This window comes from Phyllostomus discolor, chromosome 4 (genome assembly GCF_004126475.2).
Source record: "Phyllostomus discolor isolate MPI-MPIP mPhyDis1 chromosome 4, mPhyDis1.pri.v3, whole genome shotgun sequence".
In the NCBI taxonomy this organism is placed as follows: Eukaryota; Metazoa; Chordata; class Mammalia; order Chiroptera; family Phyllostomidae; genus Phyllostomus; species Phyllostomus discolor.
In genome coordinates this window covers 192,861,492-192,886,789 of record NC_040906.2, presented here as the reverse complement: position 1 = coordinate 192,886,789, position 25,298 = coordinate 192,861,492, and the positions used below count along the sequence as shown (strand labels likewise).

Genomic DNA, 25,298 nt, shown 5'->3' with positions numbered 1-25,298 from the left:
TAACCCACACGTAGACTGCCGGTGGGGGTCTCACAGGTGCTAGAAAGTGCATGAGGGGTGGGTGTCTCGGACCAGACTTGGATTCACTTAGAAAGATGAACAATAAGACCATACCTGCACAGTCTATTATATAATAGCATGACGTCGATCTCTACATTTCCCTCACCATACCTCCCGCGCATCCCTTACTTCCGGCTGCACTCCGTAAACCTTTGCTGCAGCCTGCGGTTCTTTTGCATTTAAGTTACTGGAATAGGTGCATCGCGGCTCGCCGTGTGTCTCCCTTCCCCCATTTTTCCATCTACTATATGTCACCAGACAAATCCCTCATAAAACATGGCTTTTCAGGATATCACTCTGGAACCCAGACACTTTGAGCTGCTCCTCACTGATGCGAGGCTGCAGTTCAAAGACAGCCTGTGGTTCGAGGCCTTGCACAACCGAGTCACATAGATCCGCTCCGTCTCCCCTCTGTCTTCCCCTGTGATTCCAGCCAAGCTGAAAACTCACCTGGACCTTTCTCATCTCAATGAGTCTGCCCCGCCCGTTCCTTCTCGTTGGCGTTTTTCTTCACACCCTTTTTTTTAGAAATGAAGATCTTACACAAACTTGAATAGATTATATGATTAACACATTAAATTTTTCCCTTCTTCCAAAGTCTTTTCTACCTCCTTTAATCCCTAGAGCCCTTTTCTCATCTTTCATATTGTTTGTAATCATACTTTAATTTCCCTCTATTATTTCATATATTTTTTTTAATCCTCATCTGAGGATATATTCATTGATTCCAGACAAAGAAAGGGAGAGACAGAGAAGGGGAGACGAACATGGACAGGAGAGAGAAGCATCCACCGCTTGTCTCAGAAGCGCCCCCTGTGGACCGCACCCACAACCTAAGCCTGTGCCCTGACCAAAATGGACCCCGCAACCTTTCTGTTTATGGGAGGACACTCCCACCACACCAGCCAGGGCTGTCATGTAACGTTTTGTTTCAAAATGCCGATGCCCATGACTATGAGATTTCCTAGAGGCAGGAACCAAACCTAATTATCCACTTTTCAGTTGCTTAGCACCGGGTTTTGCACAAAAGAAAAAAAAAAAATAATAACTAAAATAAAATGATTGGTTGGTTGATTCTTCCACCGACCAGAAGATCCACCATAGCAAAATTCTTAGTGGACTTAAAATAGGACTTTTTAAATAAAAAGCTATTTTCACATTCCACTCAACTTCTCAAGTTCACCTAACTATACAATTTAATCACAAACTCTGAAATGTGCATCTTATCAAAATTAAAGTACATAAATACATAATGTGACATAGAAGTTTTTTGTGGTTGTGTGTGTGTGTTTGTGAGTGTAGCATAGCATTTTAAGTAGACTATACCTATGGTACAAGCTGCGTCATAGAAAATTTGCTCTTCCTCAAAGAATCGCAGGTTATTAACTTTAATACATTTAAAATCCAGTAAACATTAAGCACAGGTCCTTCTTGAAGGAATGCAAGTCAGCAAACTTCCTTTTCAGGAAGAGAGTATCACCTTGTGACTTGTAAGCTACATACATAATCCGAAAGTGCGGGAAAGGGGAGCCCTTCCCAGCGCTCTCACGACAGCCCTGGTCACACGACCGCACCCTCACCAGCTGCCCTCTGGGTGCTCGCTGTATGGTTCAAAGGGACCCAAGAGACAGCCTTGCCCTGCAGATCCTATCACAAGGAGTCAATCAAGGTGAAGATATCAAGTTTGAAGAGACTCCAAACTGCCAGCAAAGATAAAGAAAAACCCTTTGGACATGTACGTGAGAATGTTGGTCGTCAACTTAAAAGACATTCAATTTCACCAAGGGCATCGGCTTTCTCATTCCAGAAATGTCATTATACCCTATTAGCTGAAAACAGCCACTCCTAAAAAGTTTCTAAAAACTTTCTAACGTTTGTTCACAGACCGTTTTGCCTAAATTGAAAACAAATGTCCACTTAGAAAGACTTAATGTACTTAAGAATCAATTGTAGTCTGAAAACAATTGACCCCAAGAGGGACTGCATTTGTACTTAACAAAATAGTCCAATAATGGTTTTAATAGATTGGAAGATAAATAAATGCTAAGGAGTTAAAAAGAAAGAGTAATTTATCTAATATTGCTTCACAATGACTACAGTACTTTACAAGAGAAAAAAAATCAAACCACACATTTACAGGTACATCTGTCTTTGGAATAGAAGCCTTTAAGTGCAAAGGATAAGCCTCAGGTGTCTAACAAGCAGGACGTTTGCTGGTCAGTATAACCACTACTCCATCTAGTGCCCACACTGAGAACAGCATCTAGGGAGAGATTTTTCTCCAAGTCCATCTTTCTAACTGTCATTTTGTAAACTGGTGTTTTAAAAACAGTTTAATGCCAAGCATATAAAAAACAGATTGTTTATAGATAAACTATTCATCACTACAATATTTCCAAGGGCACTAGGAAATTAATATGTTGTGCCTATAAAATGTCATGCAAACTAAATGAATGAAAAAATAAAACACGTAAAGCTAGTGGTAAGTTAACCAACTCAGTCTTTAAAAAATGTCTGTAAAAGAGAAAGCTGAGATCCATCATTGAATCATGAACTGTGGCTAGGAATTATGACATCTGCGGGCTACACAAACAAAATGGGGAAAAATAATTAGATATAAAATTGAACATAAAAATATAAAAATATATGCAAAAGTAATTTAGTTTATTGATTAGAAATGTTTTCAGTCATTGATGACTATTTGTTTACTTGCCTAATTATATCTTTTAATTGTGCTCCAAGTGGGTATTTTGTTATAATTAACTAGCCAAGCAAATACTGAGAAATCAAATCTGACAGGCACATGTAGCTATTCGGCAGAGATAAAGAAAAACCCAGCCAAGTTTCACAGATCCCTATTAAAAATGTTAAATGTTTACATTTGGGAAGGGAGTTCTGTGGTTTTTTTTTTAACACCATTCTATTAGTGAAAAAAGTGGCCAGTGGCCCACTGTTAGATTTAGGGCTGAAATGAAATGTTTGTAGGGGACAGGGCGTCCTCCTTTGTAGTTGTGTTTTAGTATTGCTACTGAGTAGGTGCCACCTTGTTTGGAAAATATTTACATCAAGCTTCCAGTGTAACCAACTCTAGGAGGTGCTTCTTTTTTTAAAAGCATATTTTATTGATTATGTTATTACAGTTGTCCCGTTTTTTCCCCCTTTACCCACTTGCCTGGTAACCCCCTTCCTTCCAGCAATCTTCCCCCTTAGTTCATGTCCATGGGTTTTACATATAAGTTCTTTGGCTTCTCTATTTCCTATACTGTTCTTAACCTCCTCCTGTCTATTTTGTACCTACCAGTCATGCTTTTTAATCCCTGCACCTTTTCCCTCATTCTCCCCCTTCCCCTCCCCACTGATTACCCTCTGTGTGATCTCCATTTCTGTGATTCTGTTCCTGTTCTGGTTGTTTGCTTAGTTTATCTGTTGTTGTTGTTGTTTTAGATTCAGCTGTTGATAGTTGTGAATTTGTTGCCCTTTTAATGTTCATAGTTTTGATCTTGTTTTTCTTAGATAAATCCCTTTACCATTTCACACAACAATGGCTTGGTGGTGATGAATTCATTTAGTTTTACCTTGTCTGGAAAGCACTTTATCTGCCTTTCCATTCTAAATTACAGCTTTCCTGGACAAGTCATCATGGATGCAGGCCCTTGCCCTTCATCACTTTGAATACTTCTTCCCAGCCCCTACTTGTCTGTAAGGTTTCTTTTGAGAAATCAGCTGATAGTTTTATGGGAACTTCTTTGTAGGAAACTCTCTGCCTTTCTCTTGTTGCTTTTAAGATTCTCTCTTTATCTTTAACCTTTGGAATTGTAATTATGATGTGTCTTGGTGTGGTCCTCTTTGGGTCCAACTTGTTTGGGACTTACTGTGCTTCCCGGACTTGTATGTCTGTTTCCTTTGCCAAATTAGGGTTGTTTCCCTTCATTATTTTTTCAAATAAGTTTTCAATTTTTTGCTCTTACTCTTCTCCTCCTGGCATCCCTGTGATTAGGATGTTGGCATGTTTGGAGATGCCCCAGAGGTTCCTAAGACTATCCTCGTTTTTTTCTTAATTCTTTTTTCTTCCTGCTGTTCTGATTAATACTTTTTCCTTCCTTGTGTTCCAAATCATTGATTTAATACTAGGCTTTATCCTCTCCACTGTTGGTTACCTGTAGATTTTTCTCTATTTCACTTAGTGTAACCTTCATTTCCTCCTTTATGCTGTTGCCATACTCGATGAGTCCTTTGAGCATCCTGATCACCAGTGTTTTGAACTCTGCATCTGATAGGTTGGCTATCTCTGTTTCATTTAGTTCTTTTTCTGTGGTTTTGTTCTATTGTTTCATTTGGACAATATTTCTTTGTCTCCTCAATTTGGCAGCCTCCCTGTGTTTGTTTCTTTGCATTAGGTAGAGCTGCTCTGACTCCCTGAAAAAAGGCACCTGTAAATTGTGTGGGATGGAGCCTTAGGTAATTGCCAGAGTGGGGCAACTCACTTCGCTGCTTTCTGGCTCTGTGTGGGAGGGGGGGTCAGAAAGGGGACTGTGCCACTGCCTGGCTTCTGGGGGTTTGCCTGGCACTCTCCCCATTTCCAGTCACTTCACCCACTCCCTGATTGTGACTGGCACCTTTCCAGCTGTTGCTCTGGTGTAGAGTCCCATATGGGTGGGTTTGCATATGTTTTAAGATCATATGGGCCCTTTAGGCAGAGATTCCTAAAAATCTAGCAATTTATTAAAACCAATCCCCACTGTTTTTTATAGCCAGAAGTTATAGGAATTTATCTCCCAGCACTGGAACCCTGGGCTGTGAGGTCTGGCCTGGGGCTGGGACAGCTCACTCCTGAGGTGTCCCTCCTGACTTTTACCCACCACACGTGAGCGTGGGACTGCCTGCCCACGCCCGCTCCGCTGCCACCACCTCTCCGCCCCATCTCCACGTCTCCACCCCTCCTACCCGTCTGGGTGAATGTGGTTTCTTCAAGTCCTTGGTTGTCAGATTTCCGTACAGTTTGATTTTTTTTGACAGCTCTGTGTATTATTTGTTTTGAGATTTAGCTATAATTCTTTTTGTGGTTGTGCAAGAAACCTATGTCTCCATGTTAACTGGAAGTCCTGCTTTTTTTAATATCAGAAGAACTTAAAAAATATTCTGGAAATTTAAACATGTCCTCAAGGATCATTTTATGAATATTTATAAAATGATTCAACCTAATGAAAATATACCCGTATTCAGAAAAAGAAATTTCAAGTAAACTCAATGTCTCCCCTGAGTAGAAAAATAAAGACAGCTATAATTTTAAGTGTCTAACTGAACTCTGTGGCAATGAGGTTGAGAGATATAAAACCCATTTATGAAGCTAAGGGAAGATACTTTAAACATAAACATTTGAGGTAGAGGGTGGACAGACTCTAAGGTGACACACAGTGATGTCCCCTCCTGATGTCCATACCTTTGTGTCGTCCCCTAGTACTGAGTGCCAATGGGACCTGTAACTTGCTTTTAGCCAACAGAATACGGCAAAGTGGATGGGATGTCACTCCGTGATTGTTGCATTCTGTGAAACTCTGTTTTAGCAGACTAGGGCAAGAGACTCTCCTTCCTGGCTTGGGGAAGGGGACAGCCACACTGAAGGAGCTCAGCAAAAAGCTCAGGCAAACAGCCCCAGAAAGTGGATCCTTCCAACACGCTGAATGGGTTTAGAGGTGGACTGCTCCAATCAAGCCTCCAGAGGAGAACACAGCCCAGCCGACACCCAGACTGCAGCCTGGAAAGACCCTGAGCAGATAACCCAGTTGAGTTGTGCCCAAGCTCCTGACCCTGAGCCACGGAAACTGTGACTTGGTTTAGCTGCTAAGTTTGTGATAAGTTGTTACGTAGCAATAGAAAACTAGTACAAGTAGTTTGGTACATAAAATCCACAATTCCAAAAACAGTTACTGAGAACTAGGTCCAGCTCTGGGCCTGGCAGAGAGTTGGCCCAGACAGCAAAGCTAAATGGACGTGCTTTGTCCTCCACCAAGATCAGCAGAAAAGCAGATGAGAGTATAACGCACAGTTCCAAGGATATCATAATCTAAGGAAAACTGCACATGGAGTTAACTATGATGAGTAACCAAATTCTAATACAGGGACAAATAACATGATTGGATGAACAGAAAATGGTCTACGTCAATAGCAATCTTTGGAACGCTACAGAAAACCCAAATCCAAAAACTTAGCAAAGGAAAAAAAAAAGGAAGGGGGAGAAATTCATTGGTTCACAAAACAGAAGTGCGGAGGCAGGGCTGGTCTTGGCTTTAGCTGCATCTATCCTCAAGTCTCGGAAAGTCTCTAGGTTCTTTCCTCCTAAGGCAGTTACTTTCACACTTGTGCAGGCTCCCCCATGTTGACAAATATGACAAGAGATGCCATCGTGGGTTTGCATGGAATGCAGAGGAAGCTCGTCTCCCCTAAGCCCCACTGAAAACCTCCATGCACCTCCCCGGTCTGAGATGGATCATGCTCACACCCTCCCACCAAGCTCCATGCCAAGGCTGACTGGCCGAAGCCAATTATAGCCCAGCCCTGGAGCAAAGAATAGGTCATTCCCTCTAAGCTTCTGTACATGGAGGATAATGCCGCATAGCACAGGTTTCTCCACAGGGAAATCTGAGTATTATTGCTGGGAGTCGAGGGAGATCAAAGGTTAGGTAGTCACCAACTGCTGACCATATGTCCCTGCTGATTCTGAGTGAGAAATGACAGAGATATGATATACAGTGACATTCTAACGACCGATAAGGAATTTATACTTATACCTGAGTGAAGGGTATATGAGAACACTGTGTACTAAATTTCTAATACTTGTAAAGCATAAAGTTATTTCAAATTAGAAAGTTAACAAGATTCCATTTTGTATATCTAGATTAGATATGACAAAGACAGAACTTCCACAAATTAAAGATATTAGGTTTTTTACATGTGATAATAAAAAAATAGATTTGTAGCAGTAAGATTTGTAAATTTCCCTAAGAAAATAAGTCATTTTTTGGAGCCCAAAATCAATCTCTATGAGAAATACACACACTCTCCCCACAGGCACACAACCCATAGCAAAAATACCTGACGGGGATACAATTGATAGAAGTGTTTAGACCCTCAAGCTTTGGCCAAGAAACATTCTGGTCCACCTCAGTGTCCAGCTGCATATATTGCTTGAACTGACTGGAAAATGTGTGCTAGGGTCAGAGAAACAGAGATGCCAGACCAGGAATTCAGCAAAGATCAGAGGTTTCGGGATAGAGAAATTTAGCCAGTAAGGAGCTAAATTGCAAAAGAGAAATGTGACAGAAAATGTGTATGATAGAGAAAGGAATGTTTTTTCGGCAACACCAAAGTCTAAAAGTAAAGAAAACTCTAAAAGACACTGACTCTGTGGTCAGGGGCAGAAAAGAAACAGAGAACCAAGAAAGGACCAGTGGATCAGTTGATGAGAACCATTAAGTGTGTGGCTTCCTTTTCTGTTTTTTACCACGTGTAACAACATGGAACATGCCTTTATAACCAGACTTCAGTGGAGCAATGTTTCATAATTAATCACGTACTCTAGATGGTAGGAAACTACCTGCCACAGGGTAAATATTAATTTTCAAAGAATATGAAGAGAATGTTATAAATGTAACATTAGGACAATACTTAAATGAGGGCTCCTGGTCCCCAGATAGGGGGCAGGGAATATAAGCTAAACCGGAAATAGCTTCTGGTGCCAGAAAATAAGGAAATGCTTTTAAAAAAAAAATGATGGGGGCAAGTCAGAAGGACATAGGAGCCAACCTGAAGGGTTCTCAATAGCCCAAAGTGCAACAATTGGGCCAAGAAGATAAGTAACAACAGTGATGGAATATAACACATAGAATACAATAAATGCCCATGAGTCCATATTGATACAAATCAAGAATTTAATGAATAATAAATGGCTCAGATGAGACAGCTCTTCTCTAGAGTGGAATCCCAATGATCAAATGCAGAAGGAGTGACAGAAATAGAAAATCACCGTGTAGCAAGGACCACAGTGATTGCTGCAGGCCAGACCTATTGAGGGCCACTAATGGGACAGTTGGCAAGATTTGAGTGAGATCTGTAGATTAGTTAGTATTTTATCGATGTCCTGCTTTCAATAACTGCAGTAGGGCTGTGTAGGCTGTTGTCATTCGGGGAAGCCAGTGACAGAGTATAAGAAAACTCCATGTACTAGCTTTGCAGCAGTTTCACAAGGCTAAAAGTACTGTGAACTAGAAAGTATTTTTTTAAAATTTTAAGGGAAAAATATGAACATAATTTGACTCTTCCAATCTCAGGGTCATTATGATAAAAACCAATCACTACTCTTAGGAGGGTCAGGGCAGTGGTCCTGCCCATGAGCCTTGGCAGGGGAGGGCGGAAGGGGGAGGAGCGCAGGGGAGGGCTTCGGTGGCTGGGGAGAGCCTAGGAAAGACAGCGAGCCCCACAGTACAGCTGCCCGTCAGCTGTCAGGACGCTGGAAAGGGCACTGGCTCAGCCGGCGCAGAGACCCCTCCATGACAAGTGGCTGCATCTGCTGACCCTGCGGGGGCAGTTCTCTCTGGCCACATTTGGTACACTGTCTTTCCATTGCAGTCATCTGTAAGCCGCTGCTCAACTGATGGCTCTCCCAAACAATGTATGGGTCTTAGCGGGGGAGGAGCACACGGGGAGGGGGACAGGCTGACTCACCTCCTCAGAAACAGGTCTGGTCGCTGTACGTACACCATGAAAATGCCAGTCAGTAGAAAGCTATTGATAGAACATCCTAGTTACCTTCGAAATGAAACATAGGACGTCACCGCACAAGAACAGTGTTTGTTGTCCACGTCACTGATAGATACGTAACTTCTCATCTCACACTTTAATATCCAGCGCAGTGACTCAAATCCAATGCCACAGTGGACAGCAGGAAGATGAATGCAAAGTCATTTGTGGTGAGGGCCCAGGGGACGGCAGGGAGGAAGGACCCGGGAGGTCACCCTGTGACTCCCGTCAGACCACGGAAACATCCCCTCTGGATATCTGCTCGACAAATCTTTGTTTTTAAAATGTCAACTCTGCTCAAATTTCGAATGCTTAGATGTCATGACGCCATGAACGCTAATCTTTGGTTAAATCTGATTTGAGCCTAATACACTTACTGCAAACAGAACCTCTTCTGAATAGTTAGGCACGAGTTTCTCACTGCCTTGGCCCACGGGTGACACGTGTCTTTCCCTCATAGCCCGCTGGTGGCAACTAACCGCACTGCACTGCCCGGGGAGGAATGCATCTCGGAACAAGAACTGAGAGACAGCCGAGTGAACAGAACCGAATGATAGGAGGTCTTCTTGTCAGACCACATCTGCAGCTCCGACGACTAAATTCCAAATGTGCGCATGGATTTACTGTACTGTAGAAATGCTATGATCACCGCTTCAGTGATACGAGGAATGCAAACAATTGCCATATTTGCATGGGTAATTCCCCTGTGTGTGCACCTCAATTCAGGTTAACACGGATCTCTAGACTCCTACAACAGGCAAGAAACACGCTGAGCTCTCAGCAATTCATTCTAAAGTATAAAAAAAGTAAAATGGCCCGTGTACAATGAGATTTCACAAATCTTCATGAAAATATCAGAAGCATTTGAGAGTCTCAGCTCCATTTACAATCAAAGCAACGATTCTTCCACTGTTTATTGCATTCTGGACGCAAGACTTCATTTAGGCTTTGGCAACTGTCCACTGCTTACATGGGGGAGGGAGGGGATGAGAAGACAACATCTCCCAGGGAGGGAGCCCCACGGCTACTCACCGAGGCCCTACTGCGCGCTAGCACTGTCTGAACACACGCCTTCTCTCTCCCTCTCTGTCAGACTCGGCTTTGAAGGGCTGAGCACCTTCGGTCAACAGAGGGAATGACTGTTTTTCTAGAACTCCACATACCGCATCTGAACATAGACATTAACCCACTATTTCAGAATATTCATTCAGAGTTTACAAAGGCCCTGCCACGTCATTATCTCATTTCATCCCTGGGATAACTCCGGGAAATGGGAGATGCTCTTCCCACTTAATGGAGGAGGAAGCTCAGAGAAGTCAGGGGGCAGACCTTTGATCGTTGTCTAGAGAGTGGCAAAGCCAGGCCGGCACCCAGTGTCTCTGACTCCCAGTGTTTCTTCTACTTCCCAGGAGGTTCCTCTTCCTACCAAGAAAGGATTCCTTGGCTTTTATGAATCTTTGGAAAATTAAGGTAAAGGAAAGGTGTAAGAACGTAAAAGAAATGCTAATGATGTCATGGTGGATGGACAAAGAGTAAAACTGTCTGTGTGATTACAATGTCCTGAGAAGATGCACAGTGACTGGACCACAACCCTCTGGGTGGCTTTGGGCGAGCTGTGGGAAGGGCCAACACCTTTCTGAAGGTGATGTTTGACACTCAGTGCTCGTACCTGGGGGTGCTGAAGAGGAAGGGAACAGAGCTGGTGGAACAGAGCTCAGAATCCAAGTTGTTCTTCTATGTGCCTCCCTTCCCCCCCTCCCCCGCCACATCAGAGTAGTTTAACTTCAGACACCGTATCATTTTGCCTGTAAATATTCGAGTATGGAACACTAGAGAATGACTCTGTTAAAAAACAAACAAACAAACAAACAAACAAACAAACAAACAAACTTTCTTTCCAGCCCTCTCCTCCAGAATCCACCTTAAACCTCAGGGGCTCTGAGGGATTCACTGGCCGGCCAACGGCCTATCACACTCCGCAAAGAGGGGAGTTCATAGGTGGGCCCACTCAGTGAAAGTTCTGTCTGAAGCAAGTTAGCATTTGGAAACAGGGCAGAGTCTACCCAAAGATAAGGGGACGGAGGGAACATCCTTGTTTTCATCTCCAAACGGTCTAACGAGGGAAGCAGCACAGAAACGCTGTGTATTTACTCTCCGGGGATTTTCAAAAGCCAAACCCACACCTAAACCACATCTGGCTCTTTCAAAATGACTCCAGAATGCTTTCTGAGCTGAAGCCGCTTTGGTGCTTAGTGGCAGTGAATTAAAGAAGCGAAAGGGCTGTAGTCACAAGAGAAGGGCAGGTGGCCGGGTGGAGACGGAACGAGCAGCACAATGAGTGCACGGCGAGTAACACAGGGCTGCGTGTTTGCTAACAGCTTTTGAAAAACAATCTGCAGACATACGTCAGAAGGAAATTCTGAACCCAGCGGAATGGATCAACCTCATCTGGAACCTGATTCAAACCATCATTTATGAGACAAGGTGGGCGGGGGGGGGGGGGGGGGGGGGGGGGGCGGGGAATTTGAACAGTGAAGAGTCAATGGTAGCAATGTTCCATGTTTTAGTGCAATAATGGTATTATGGTTGTGTTCTTTGGAAGAGTCCTTATTCTTTAGTGTTACGTACTGAAATATTTTTTATAGGAAAAACAGTATGATGCCTGGACTTTAAATTATTCCGAGGTGCAGGCAGGGGAGGAGATGGGTACATAGACAAAGAAGATGGATTTGGACTTTCGTTTCACCAGCTTCCCGTCCTCTTTTCTAGAAACAGCCCCCACCCCAAACACGCACTGGACTCTGGGGAACTGCCCCTCCTCTGCTCCATCTCATTCTCTTGGGACCAGCCGTCACCAACCACAGGGGGGACACCAGAGGTCCTGTCAGAGCCCTGGGGGTCTTGCTTGTAGGCCCCGTGAAAGAGAGGTTCTATCTCTGGGGTTCTCACTGAGATGGTCCAGCCTGGACTCACTGGCCACACACGTGATCCCGGAGCAGCAGACAATGGACCCATGCCGGACACCCAGGGCCAAGGGGGCTGGGGAGAGCAAGGCAGGCGAGGGGACTGGGGGGAAATTGAGGCAGAACATAAGGTATGACGACTACTTTTTACGCCCAGGATCCGGGGTCCAACTCCACCCTGGCCTAAGTGATGGGGCCACTGAGTCCCCACCCCGCGTGGGCTTCAAATGGGAGGTGTACTCCAGGCTGGGTGGCTCAGCAGAACCCCAAACACAGTCTTGCAGATGTAAATTAATAATCTGGGAGCCTTGAGACGTTGTCCGGGTGGGCCAAGGTGACCATAAGTGTCCTTGCAAGAGGAAGGCGAGAGGGTCAGAGAAGGCAGGCGACGACGAAGGGGAGGTCGGAGGGACACACTCGGAAGAGGGAGGGCAGGGTGTGGGGACACCCAGTAAGGCAAGGAAACAGGTTCTCCCCTGCACCTTCCAAAAGGAGCGTGGTCCTGCTACTACCTTGATTTCAAGACTTCTGTCCTCCCACCCCCCAAAACTCTAAGATAATAAAGCTGTGGTGTTTGAAGGGAACAGTTTGTGGTGATTTGTTACAGCAGGGACAGAAGACGAATACACCAAGGGTCTACTCGACACCTCCCCCCGGACATCCGACAGACATCTCAAACTCCTTGCGTCCAAAGTGAGCTCCCGACCTTCACCTCACACCTGCTACAACATGCACAGCCTGCCCACATTCCACCTATGGCAACGGCACCTTTCCCTTGTGTAGGGCGAAACCTTGGAGCCATCCTAGACTCCTCTCTCTCTTTCTCTCTCTCTCTCTCATACACACACACACACACACACACACACCATGGCATCTCCATCGAAAATCAGGCTGACCTCACCTTCAAAATATACCCAGACCGGGACCCTTCCTCAGCACCTGTCGGGCCACCAGCCTGTCTCCCCTGCAGTGGAGGAGTAACCTCCTCACAAGCCACACTTCTACCTGTATCTCTCCTGTCTATTCTCAACACAGCAGCAGAATGAACCCTTCATGCTTTGTTTTTATTTATTTTTTATCCTCACCTGAGGACACTTTTTCATTGCTTTTAGAGAGGAGGAGAGTAGAGAGGACAGGAGGGAGAGAGACATCAGTGTGAGAGAGGAACAGCAATTGATTGCCTCCCGTGTGCGGACCCGATGTGCCCCCTACAGGGGATCATACCCGCAACCTAGGTATGTGCCCTCACCAGGAATCCAATCCACAACCTTGTGTTGCAGGACAACACTCCAACCAACTGGGCCACACCAGCCAGGCAGAGTATGAAGTCAAAATCAGGTCAGATCACTCCTCTGCTCAGAACCCTGCAAGGCCACCCAAAGCAGAAGCCCCGACGGCCAGTCTCTCTCACCTTCTCTCCAGGGGCCCTGAGCAACCACATGGCCTGTAACCAGCAGAGGGCGCTCCTGCCTGAGGCCGTCAGACCTCCAGCTCCTGGAATGCTGTTCCCTCTGGTATCTGCCCACTTCCTGCTCCCAGCCTCGGTGGTTGCCCCCACAAAGCTTACCCTGCCCACGCTACCACAGCCACCTGCCGCCACGCACGCCTCCCGTTGGCACGCTTGAGTCTCCTCTTCCTGCTCTACTTTCCTTTTTCTGTAACAGTGCTTTCTCACCTATTTCATAATGCACATATGTATAATGTTGATTCCTTATTTTGTGTCTCCCCCTGCTAGAACATAATCTTCAGGATGGCAGAGAACTTGGTTTTGACTTGACTCACTGGTATATGCCAAGTACCTAGACCAATGTGCGGTATATTTGGTAGGTGCTCATTAAGTATGAGCAGAATGAAAGAATGAATACACAAAAGCTGGGTTTAGTTCCATTCCAGACACTCAGAACCAGAAAACGGCTCACACGCATCTGTGGACTTGAGTTGTCATGGTGGCTGGCAGGCTCTGCTGAAGGTGACTGATGTGCTCCACCGCCCTCCCGCGGGACAAAGGCGAGCAGCTCTGCTGTAATCACTAGCCCCGCATCAGGGCGAAAATGCCCATCGATTCGTCTCCCATTATACTTCCCACATAGAAGGGCTTGAATTTTGCTGGAGTTGCACTGGTTATTTTTAGGGCCTATTACTGTTTGTGACTTTGCCATTTAGGTTCTGCCAAAGCCTCTGCTTGTGATTAGCAGCCCTTCCGAGAACTGACGTCCGATCAGTCAGTGGCATTTACCAGGCACCTTCTCTGGGCACTGCCCCTACGCAATCCAGACATAGCCCCAGCCCCGGCATCAGCTCTGACGGGTTTCCTCCTGCCCCGCGCAGCTCACCTCCTGGCCTCTAACTCTTCCTGGGGGCACTTCTTACATACGGACTTCCCCCTTTAATGACTTCCATCCGTGTGCCTGAGAATTAAAAATACAACATCCAAGCAAAAGGTTTATCTAAGCCCTGGCTGGTGTAGCTCAGTGGATTGAGCACAGGCTGGGAATCAAAGTGTCCCAGGTTCGATTCCCAGCCAGGGTACATTCCTGGGTTACAGGTCATAACCCCCAGCAACCGCACATTGATGTTTCTCTCTCTCTCTCTCTCTCTCTCTCTCTCTCTCTCTCTTCCTCCCTTCCCTCCCTAAAATAAATAAATAAATAAATAAATAAAATCTTAAAAAAAAAAAAAAGGTTTATCTGACATAACAGAGGACTTCAATCCCAGGAAAGTAAAACACACATAAAACCACTAATCATGTTACAGCTGTTCGTTTAATTTCTACCTGTATTACATGTGTGTATATATTATTATTATTATTAAAACAGATTAAAAACTAGACATAATAAAATTAATTTTGCAAGGCATTTCAATACTCTAAGTTTGAATGCCCTCCACTTATTTGTAATAAAATTTCATAGACAAAAGATGTTTAATTTAATGTTGGGGGAAAGCACTTCTAGCTGATAATTTTGCAGAAAAATAAGAGAATACTGTGTTGACTTTAGTGGAATCTTGCTGAGTTCCCTAAAAATAACATCAAGAGAAAGAACACAGGTTTTCTTCTCTTGGTAAAGAGTCTACTGCATCCCGGCCGGTGTGGCTTGGGTGTTTAGAGCATCATCCCCGCACACCAAAAGGCTGCAGGTGTCATTCCTGGCCAGGGCACAGACCTAGGTTGTGGGTTTGACCCCTGCTGAGGGCGTGCACGGGGGGCAGCTGTTCACTGTCCATCCCTCTCTCTTCCTCTCTCCCATCTCTTTTCTCTACCTCTGAAAACTATGCTCAGGTGAGGCGTGCAAACAACGTCTGCTGTGAGTTGTGTCCCATTTAACTGGTCTTTACCTTTTTTAACTAGTCTCTGCATTGGTATCTTCGGAACTTTTTATGGCTAAATGTTTCACGTATTTCTTCCATACTTACTGCCTCTGTTTTTAATTGTGGTAAAATGTACACAACAAAAAATTCAACCACTTTACATGTATAGTTCAGTGGCATTAAGTACACACACCACTATCATTTCCAGAACTTTCCATCATGCCAAACAGAAACTCTGTACCCATTAAATCATAATTCCTTCTCCCCTTCCCCCCAGGCCCTGGCAACATCTGTCCCTAGGAATTTGCCTATCCTAGTATCTCACATAAGTGGAATCATAGGATATTTGTCCTTCTATGTCTGGCTTACTTCACTTAGCACAATGTTTCCAAGGTTCATCCATGTGTCTGAATTTTATTCCTTTTAACATGTGAATGACACTCCATTGTATGTATCACCCCACACTTTCCTCCCCAGCTATTCACTGCCTTTCAGATAAAAAACTGTGGCTGATCTGTTTTTAACACTTTGGACATGTTCTTTAATTTTGTTTTTGTCTTTCATAGCCAGAGACAGTGACATGAAGATGACATACGTGAGTTTTAAGACAAGATTATTACCCTTGAAAACTCGGAGTCATGCTGAAGAGACGGTCAAATCAACTGAGTATTCCAACACGGTCACAGGTACTGTGACACGGCTGTGAGGCCACAACAGAAATGGCAAGTACCTGTGGCCAGAGGAGCTAAGGAAGTCTCCAACCGGGCAGCTGCACCTGGCCGGAGTTTTGAAGGACGAGTGAACGCCCCACATCAAGGAAGAGGAGACCCTGGGAGCCCCGGGAACTGCGCATGGTGCTGGAGAAAAGAGGAGGCATGTTTGGAGAACAGGAAGCAACTGAAAGGCCGGGATCTCCTCCATGGAGACAGCAAAGGATGAGAAAATATGCTCCCAAACCTCAACCAACTGTAGTCTTGATGGAGGTTATCCTCCAGAGCAACCTCAATTTCCTCAAACTTCATGAGCCAGACGCTAGGTGGGAGGGATCACATGAGTGGTAATAACTCAGCTCTCTCTGGCTCCCTGCCCCACTACTGATGCAGGGCTCCTGGTCCCCAGCAAAGCTGTCCCACGAACCTGGGAGTCTCTGTTCCTGTTCTCCCACTCCCCTCGGATGTCCTGCCTCCAAGGTCACTCGATGAGGCATCTCACCACTATACCTGTGGGGACAGGGAGTCCATGCAGAGGCCCTCCCCACAACCCTCCCTGTGCCCGGCTACACTGAGCACTGATGAGACTGGGGGATGGAGCGTCACATCTACACTCTGGGCTCACAGCAGCCCCTGAAAATCCAGCCCAGTTTAGCCTTACAGCTCCTTTCTCCAAAGGGCTGAGACCTAAACCCCAGAGCCTAATGAATTTCTTCCTGAAAGTTCTTCAACAATCTCCTCGATTCAGTAGTTCATTCAATAGATATTAACTGAGCAACTATCTAACATTGCAGACTCTGAAGACAGAGTTAAAAAGATGGCAGGCCCCTGTCCTCACAAAGCTTTTTAGCATGTGCACGCGTGTCTAGGGAAATACGAACAAGGGAATATCAGCGATGGCTTATGTAATCATGGAGGAAACGACAGGGCAGCGTGGAGGACCAGGACTGTGTGTGTGTTCAGTGGGTGGCCAGGCTATGCAGGGGTTGGAACTGGCATCAGGTGCTCAGGCGAGCTGCAGCCAGGTCCTCCTGCAAAAGCACTCTGAGAACAGACATGCTGCATCCTTACCGATTTACAATGCGCAGTCTTGTTTCAGGGGCATAATTTTGTCTGCGGACCAGGACCTCCACAAAAACTGTGAGTGGTGTGAGGGTAACTCAACGTTTATATAAATGGCCTGTAAGTGTCACTTTCTCAGAATTATACAATTAATGTCAGACCCAATTTATGAAACACATTTTTCATAGTCACTAATATTTAAGAACCACGCTACATACTAATAACGTTCCCTGTTCAAATTCAATTAAAATTTTTTCCACATTCATTTTTTTATCTCCATATGTAATAAAGGCAGTAATATGAAAACAACAGGAAGAAAAACTTTTGGTTGGTCTTTTCCTTGAGGGCAACTCCTTCCTTCTCACCCAGCTCTCTGTCTGATGTGAGGTTGCCCAGTCTTTTTGGACAAGGCCTCGCTGTGAAGCACTCAGCCTGGAGAAGTAGGGGTTACGGCCCCTGTAGTCCTCTAGAAGTCCAAGAGCCCTCTGCTGGCGTCGAAGGGCCTGAGGGTCTTCACACCCACCAAACTCAGAGTGTGTGAGCACCGTGGTTGTGCAGCACCTCGAAACACTCCCCAGCACTAACAAATCACAGCGTCCCCATGTGCGACTGCTGCTGTCACGTGGACAGGGAGATGGCACTCAGGGAGCCAGACCCTCTGGAGAGAAGCAGAGCGGCTCACCAGCAGCGCACGCATCGCACCAAGGTCAGAAGGAGGTCAGCCCTGCTGCATCACCCCTCCTCCAATCCTTGCCTGCATCTGAAGGGTGCTGGGTGCTGGGTGCTGGGTCTGGGCCAGGCTGGCCGCCAGCTAAGCCTGACAGGGCCCGAGACTGATTAGCCCAGCCCGTTGGCCAGGTTCAGCAGTCTGTCCGGTTGTCAATGAAAGCTCCCCAGAGTGTTTACGGGTCCTCAGCCGGGCACTCCCAGCAACTCTTGACAGTATTCTCCTCCCACGCACCTCTGGTCTCTCTTTCAAACACACGCACACGCACACGCACACACACACACACACACCCCTTGCATTTTATATTCCAACCATCAAGAGTTATTTACTGCTTCCCATGGTCCCTGTGTTTCCTCTCATGTAGGTACCCACACTGCTCACCTTGCCTGGAATGGCCTCTTCTTGTTCCTGGTCAGCACCCAGACTGACTCCTTCACGACTCAGCTCAGGTATCCATCACCTCCTGAGGGACACTGCTCTTGATAATTCCAGTCTAGGTCAGGCCTCCTGCCTATGTGGCCCACACTACACTGGGTTGACACGTAGTGGAAATGAACTAGTCAAGTTCATTTATATCACAGAAATCAGCCCCTAGATAGAGGGGCAAATGATGTCTTACTCACTTTTGTGCCTCTAGCACCTTCCACGTAGTGGATTCTAATCAGAGGTGATCAAATGAGTAAATGAATAAACGGTGACATTGACGAGAAAGGGCTCAGGACAGTTGTCCCAAAGTGGATTACATTTCTGGTCATTTCTAACTGGCTACTGGTCACACGGCTTAGAGAGGAGGTAGCCTACTTTCAGATGCAGAACTGAGTACTTGCTACAGTTTCTGATCAATTAATTGACTGATTACATCAATCAAAACTGCAGGGCCCTTTATAAATACAGAAATTCTGCAACATACTTTCCCCTCAAATCTCTCTTTATAAGTAGAGTGATTTAATTAAGGGATTTATTTTAGTTTTTAAAACCCAATGAATTATACAATAAATAATACTGTCTAATATTTACTGAAAAGGTTAAAAATATCAAGTGTTTATTTTCTTCAAACAATTCCCATATGTACCAGAACTCTACTCCTTGATCATGTTTTTATAACAATCTTCACGATCCTTGTCCTAATTTGTTTATGTGAAAATAACTGGCAACATCTGCAAAGCACAAGAGGAAAGAAGAGAAGGAGTTGCCCGCCGTGCTCATGAATGAATTATGATCAGTTCCTTCCTACATTGTCTCGTCCTACTTCAGACCCAGGCGGAGTGAGGGGTGGCGGTGGGAGGGACAGATGTCAGGGTAGAGTTACCAGCGATACAGTATCACAAACCAATAAATAACTCATAAGCCTTTCGCTTCCCCCTCTCCTTCTTTTCTCCTGACATTTCCCCAGAAGGATCAGAAATGGTCTCCAAACAGGCTGGTCTTCCGTTAGATCCAGGGGATCCTGCCTTTGAATCCGTGCTGGCCGACGGACATGGGTGGAATCGGCCCACTTGATCACAATGTAGATAAAGAGCAGAGGCTCAGTGAGAACGTTTCGGCCAAGACCCAGAGTCCTCCCCAGAGGAGTGCATATAGCCCAAGGACTCCTGCTGTCATCTACGGGACAGTCATCTATGTACTACAGTGAGGGGAAGCCTTGCTCCCCTTCTGGGACATCTTCACCTACCACTGAAGATTACTTTCCTACGTTAATCCATTCCATCCTTGGCTCAGCACCTTTCCGCTCACCCCATGTCTGGCAGAAGCCAAAGATGGGCCAGGGGCGGCTGAGAGCTTCTGAACGCCAGCTCTCCTGAGTGACCCCTTCTTTCCTTGGCCTTTGTGACCGAGGGACCGGGGGAAGGGAGAGGCCAGGCCACACCCACGCATTCCAGCTGCTCGATCATCAGAGAGGAGGTTATGCATGACTGGCCACCTGACCGCCACTGCTGGTCCGCAGCGTGTAGCAAGGTCCTGACATTCCCTTCGAAGGGCTGACAATCCAAGCAGACCTGTGTACGGAAACAGGTCCCAGTCCAGAAACAAACAGTTAACGAGACTAAGAGGACCACTCTCTACCTCTTCACGTTGCAAAAACAGCTCAAACCTACCTCGAGGCTGCAGAATTCACTTACGTATCCTCTGTACCTTCCTCGGCCCGGAATATTACTAAGAAAAATGATCAAGATGATAAGAATAAGGCAAATGGTGAACTTCCTGATTCCTCTACCATGTGGCCTAAAGGTGAAAATCAACATGAATATATTTAACTTCCTTCTTGTAATAGATCTGACATTCTTGACTTATTTTTAAAAAAATCTAGTACTACAGGAACAAGTATAAAGGACACATGGACAAAAACTAGGGGCGGGTGGAAATGGGAGGGAGGTGGGGAGGGCTGGGTGGGTGGGCTGGGATGGGAGTAAAAGATAGAAAATTGTACTTGAACAACAATTAAAATAAAATTATTTTAAAAACCTAGCACTGTTACTACATATGACCTTGGAAATTTTAATATTCCTAATGCCAGTACAACTCATTTACATGGTAAAGAAGTGGCTACATGAAAGGAAAATTTGAGCATTTTAGAGAAAAAAGAGTGTATATCTTTTTTTCTCTTCATGATATTGTTATATGCAAATATAGACACTCTTATTTTTTTAAGAAACATCACTGCGATATCATTTCACACCTAAAAAAATTAGTATCAATTTCTTAGTATCATAAACTATGCACTATAACTTTTTGTTGGTACAGTTTGTTTGAACAAAAATCCAAGTAAAATCTGTACATTTTTCTTTAAAAGATTTTATTTATTTATTTTTAGAGAGGGAAAGGAGGGAGAAAGAGAAAGAGAGAGAGAGAGAAACATCAATGTGCGGTTGCTGGGGGCCATGGCCTGCAACCCAGGCATGTGCCCTGACTGGGAATCGAACCTGCGATGCTTTGGTTCTCAGCCCGTGCTCAATCCACTGAGCTACGCCAGCCAGGGCAAAATCCATACATTTTGATTGAACAATGTTTCTCTTAATTTTCTTTCAATCTACAGGTTTCCAGTCTGGAGCAAAAATAAAGACACGGGATCTGGGGTAAGAAGGAAGGAGCCCCTGCGTGTGGCAGCGCAGTGGCTGAGCCCAAGGGCGGGCTCAGAGGGACAGCGCTCACCCTGGTGGGCCTCCTGGAGTAGGTGAGCCTTGGTTGGGCCCGGGGGACCCTGGCCACCCTTCGCAGGTGTTTCTGAGCAAGGAGCGAGGAAAACGAAAGCAGCACCTGGGAAAGGTGCTCCTGGCAGCTGTGTGCAGACTGTGCTCAGGATGGAAGAAGGTTCTGTTGGCAGTGAGGCTGGCACCGGTGTTAGATCAATGGGCTCAGAAGGGGCCTCGGTTCAGCAACCTCAGGACCTGAGTTCTGGCTAAGAAAGAATTCAGAGCCAAGGCTCAAACTCTACGAGAAAGTTTACTTAGAAAGTCACGGAGGCAGAAGGAGTGAGCCATAGAAGACGTGGGCTCAGGAAACAGGCTACAGAGGGAAAAGAAGGGCCCTCGGAGCCTGGGAGCCAGAAAGCAAAGCAATTGTGCCTGGGGCAGAGGGTGAGAAAGGCCCAGGTGTGCTCCACGGAGACGGCCTGGGTCCTCGCGTCCTCGGGCTGGAGGGTGTGTGTCTGGAGGTGTCAGGGGAGGATCCCAGTAGAATATTCATCAGCTTTCCAGACCTGTTCCTTCAGGGTCCTGGTCTCCGCTGACTGGCCAGCACCAGGGCAGGGGGTCCTGAGCCAATGCAGCTGCTCCTGAGGTCAGCCATGGTGTGGCTTGTCTGCTTTTGCTGCTGCTCTGGGCCTGGATCTTAGAGACAGCTGAGGCCTGGATGTATTTGATGCGGGCCAGAACCTCACTGTGTTAGGGGCTTAATGCTTACAGGCTATTCTCCAGCTCACTTGTTTGTTCCCCCTCTCAGGGGGTCTCACCCGCACGACTGGGAACATGCCGGGGGAGAGCAGGTCAGGGGAGGGTCTGAACTGCGTGACCAGAGGTGTGCCGGGAGAGCAAAGGTTCACCTGGGGGTAAGTCCTTGTTTTCCCAGTTTTGCCCATTGCTAGGCACCCGGGGCTTTTTGCCCTGGTGACCTTCAGCACCTGGCCTGGCATCCTTGGTCTGCCCTTGCATGTCTAACTGCCAACCACAGTTCCAGCTTACTCCATGGACTGTGGGCCTAAATTTGACCTGTTCAAGGACATGACTTATATTTCCACTTTCTTCTTTCATCACATTCGATGCAAATGAAACTACGTGTCTATGTATGTTCCCAAGGTGGCAGCATGTTAACCTGACAAGGTGGTAGAATATGCAAAGAACTGGTACCTCCCGACCTGAGAAGACACCACCTGGAGGGAGAAGTGGGCCAAGTGAAACGGCGAGAGTTCAGAGTTCAGACTGCATGGCCAGGCCGGCTCCTCCAACATCAAGACCCTGCACAGTCAGAGAGCAGTCTCAGCATCTGGCCAAATCTCTGGCTGCCCACACTGCCTCTGACACCCTCTCCCAGCCCGTCCCCAGACAAAGCGCCTGTGCACACAGATGCGGGGTGTAACTGATCTGATCATCTGGCGCAGGGGCGGCAAGCCTAAGCTGAGGATCAGAAGTCTGGGTTCGAATTCTGCCTGGCGTTCACAATGGTAAGACCCACGGCTATTTACCTCCCTCTCCCCTCCCCCAAGACAATGGGGTAAATAAGTAAGAGTCAAACTGGATTCCAGAGGCTGGGAGAATCAAATACGGCAGCCGTGAACGTCTCTGCAATACTATTGTGACGATGATGATGATTAACGTAATTTACATACATATGGATGTGAATGACCATCAGATGGCCTTTATCCTTCAGGCAATGTTTGTGCTTTCCAAGGGAAAGTTTGTCAAATCAAATCAGTCTCTGACTGGGGAGCTCTGGAGAGCTGAGAGAGATGCTCACCAGTCCTCCTGACCTTTATTAAGTGACTCTGGGAGGCTAGCAAGGCCCTTTCACTCTGGCCTCCTTTTTATTTCAAAGACAAATGTGGTTTCGAGCAGGAAAGAAGAGAGGGTGTCTTTGGCCACTGTTTCCATGGTCTGCCAGCCCGCTTTTTACACCTGCCACCCGTGAGCACTGGAGACGCCCGGTCCACAAGTCCCCACGCAGTGCCTTGAAATAAATTTAAGAACCAAAGTCCAGAATAACCAGGGGTTGGATTATACAGTAATTGGCGTCACAAAATACTGTGTCAAAACATTCCCTAATAAAAGCTGGAACATCTGGTCATTATCTACAGAGAAAAGGAACCTGCCTGAGGTCCCGGAAGTGCATTCGTTTCTTAAACATCTTGTTTTCACTGTTCCTTCCACTGCGACTTCAATCGAGACTACACACAGAGCAATTACTACAAGGATCAGGTTTGATTTCCTTCCTTCCTTCTTTCCGTTTGCTCTTTCTTTTTTATTTCCTTTTTATAAATTAATTGTGAAATATTAGCTTAAAGACATCAGTTTAAAAAACAACAGTTAAAAAAAACACACCCGAAATGTCAAAGTGCCCTAAATTCTTTTGTGTCTGACAAGAAACCATTCTTAGGTGATAATTAGATTTTATCTACAACTGGAGGTGGGAGGATGGTTGTAGGTGGCAGCGTCAACACTTCACCAGAACAACAAGACAATTCACACGATTAGTTAGGAAAATTAAAAAAAAACAAAACCCACACACACTCAAACAAGTGGATGGGGTTATTATCAAATCAAGTACATTCTGACACCCCAGTGAGATGGCTGTATATTTAATTTGCCTTTCTATGGCCAGAAATGTAGGAATGCAAACTGGAGCAAAAGGAAATGCAGAAAATAAACTGATAAATAAAATGTAAACTATCTCCGTTGGTGATCATCATGGTAGAAAATAGAACAGACCAGAACGACTGCCCTTCTCCCCCCTCACTGCCCCACCCGCCCCAAGTTTTCACACATGGTTATATTAAGTGTTTCTGAACTAAGTCAGGGATCTGGGTTGGGGACCATGAAATTCAGCAGCAGTGCTGGTGTTGAAAAGATAAGGCTTTGGGCTCCGAATAACACCTCCCGATCTGCACAGCGACAGAAACGTGCCTCAGGCAAGCTGGTGTCCCACATTTTCACTTACCCCCAAGAAACTATCCTGACCGTGGCAGGAGGGAGAAGTAATCTGACCTGATTGTAAATCTCGCCCGTCAGTCCCCACTGGTTAAGTGAAGCTCGGCAGGCCCAACGCAGACACAGGCGAGAGCAAAGCAGGAAGCCTCCCACACGACCCGACCCGGGAAGATAAAAATCGCAGATGCCAGAAGGGCTCCTACTGAAGGGCATTTCGAAGCAGCTGTAGACATACAGGGTGCACTCCTGAATCCTCACGTGTGTCTGTCGACGTGCACCCGCACACATCAAAACTGGATTTGTTCTCGAGCAACAGAAGCCACTGAGAGCAAAGTGAAAGCAACGGAGGAGCAGGAAATCTTTCCCACGTAGATGACAAAGAATTATTACCCTCCGTACGCCAAGAGCTAAGAAAATAATGCAATGGAGAAAGGGACAGAGGATGAGCCTCGGAAGGCCACAGAGGAACACAACCAAGGGCCAGTAATACAAAAGACTTCCCAAGTTCTAAAGGGATCAGAGAAATGTAAAATTAGACACACCATTTATACCTCTCAGACTAGCAAAAGCTAAAATGCACTAACAGGGTTGGGTCCCGGCAAGGGTGTGCAAACAGGCCCTCACTCTCTTCTAGGGGTCTACATCTGTACAGACTTCTAGAGAAAAACACAGCGGTACCTTGTAAGATTTGAAAACTGATAATGTTTGATTTGGGAACTTTCTCACGGGAATACACCACATACACAGAAAGATACATATGTCCGACTTTCACTGAACATTGTTTATACTATCAAAAAATACCAAAAAAAATCCCACAAAATTTTATAAACAGGGAAGTACTTAAAAAAAAATCTGATACAACTAGACTGTAAAATTTTTTCTGAAAACTTGAAAATGAATGACGTAACATCATGTATACTGCCATGAAAGAATGTTCAGGAAATTTTTGAGTCAAAAACATGGTTTGCAAAGGCTGTACCTATCATAACCCCAGTTTGTGGAGGGAAGAATACCATCCCTGCCCAGTTCCGTGTGTTCTCACAGAGGCAGTCGGGAGGGCACCCACTGCGGGCAAGTGAGGGCAGGGGACCTGGGAGAAGTCATACTTCTTCTTTTACACGTATCTGCAGTAGCTGAACTTTCAACATTAAGCATGTAATATTTTCATGATAGAATAAATAGAAGCTGCGTTTGCTGAGGCTGCAAAAGAGGAGAATGGCTGCTTCGGTTACGCTTCAACCTCAAGGCGAACTGTGGCAGGCTTGGTGACAATGTCCTGAGGGGTTGGGGTTCATTTAGCTGCTTCCACACAAGGCTAGCTGCACAGAGCCCCCCAACTTTCCCTAATCCCGTGGTCCGTCACCTGAAGGAAGTGGGAAAGAAGAGGCCGACGCCACGGCCCTGTCATACTCGTGGATTCATTGATACTGTGTTCATGACACTTACCTCCCCAACCTTGCCTTCCACATCAACTTCATCAAAGAACATGGCACCCCTCTCCCCAAGCCCTCGACTGACTTGCCACCTCCCTCAGAGA

The 25,298-nt window shown here is 45.9% G+C and overlaps 1 protein-coding gene and 1 long non-coding RNA gene across 7 annotated transcripts in view; one reads left to right on the top strand and one right to left on the bottom strand.

The window, feature by feature from the left end:
* Positions 1-25,298, bottom strand: part of PHACTR2 (phosphatase and actin regulator 2) — a 222,349-nt gene that overhangs the window by 182,178 nt on the left and 14,873 nt on the right. The window lies entirely within an intron of this gene.
* Positions 13,460-19,928, top strand: LOC118500358. The gene is made up of 3 exons (XR_004902928.1): positions 13,460-14,260; positions 14,501-14,956; positions 15,895-19,928. It is a non-coding gene; the product is annotated as an uncharacterized LOC118500358 (long non-coding RNA).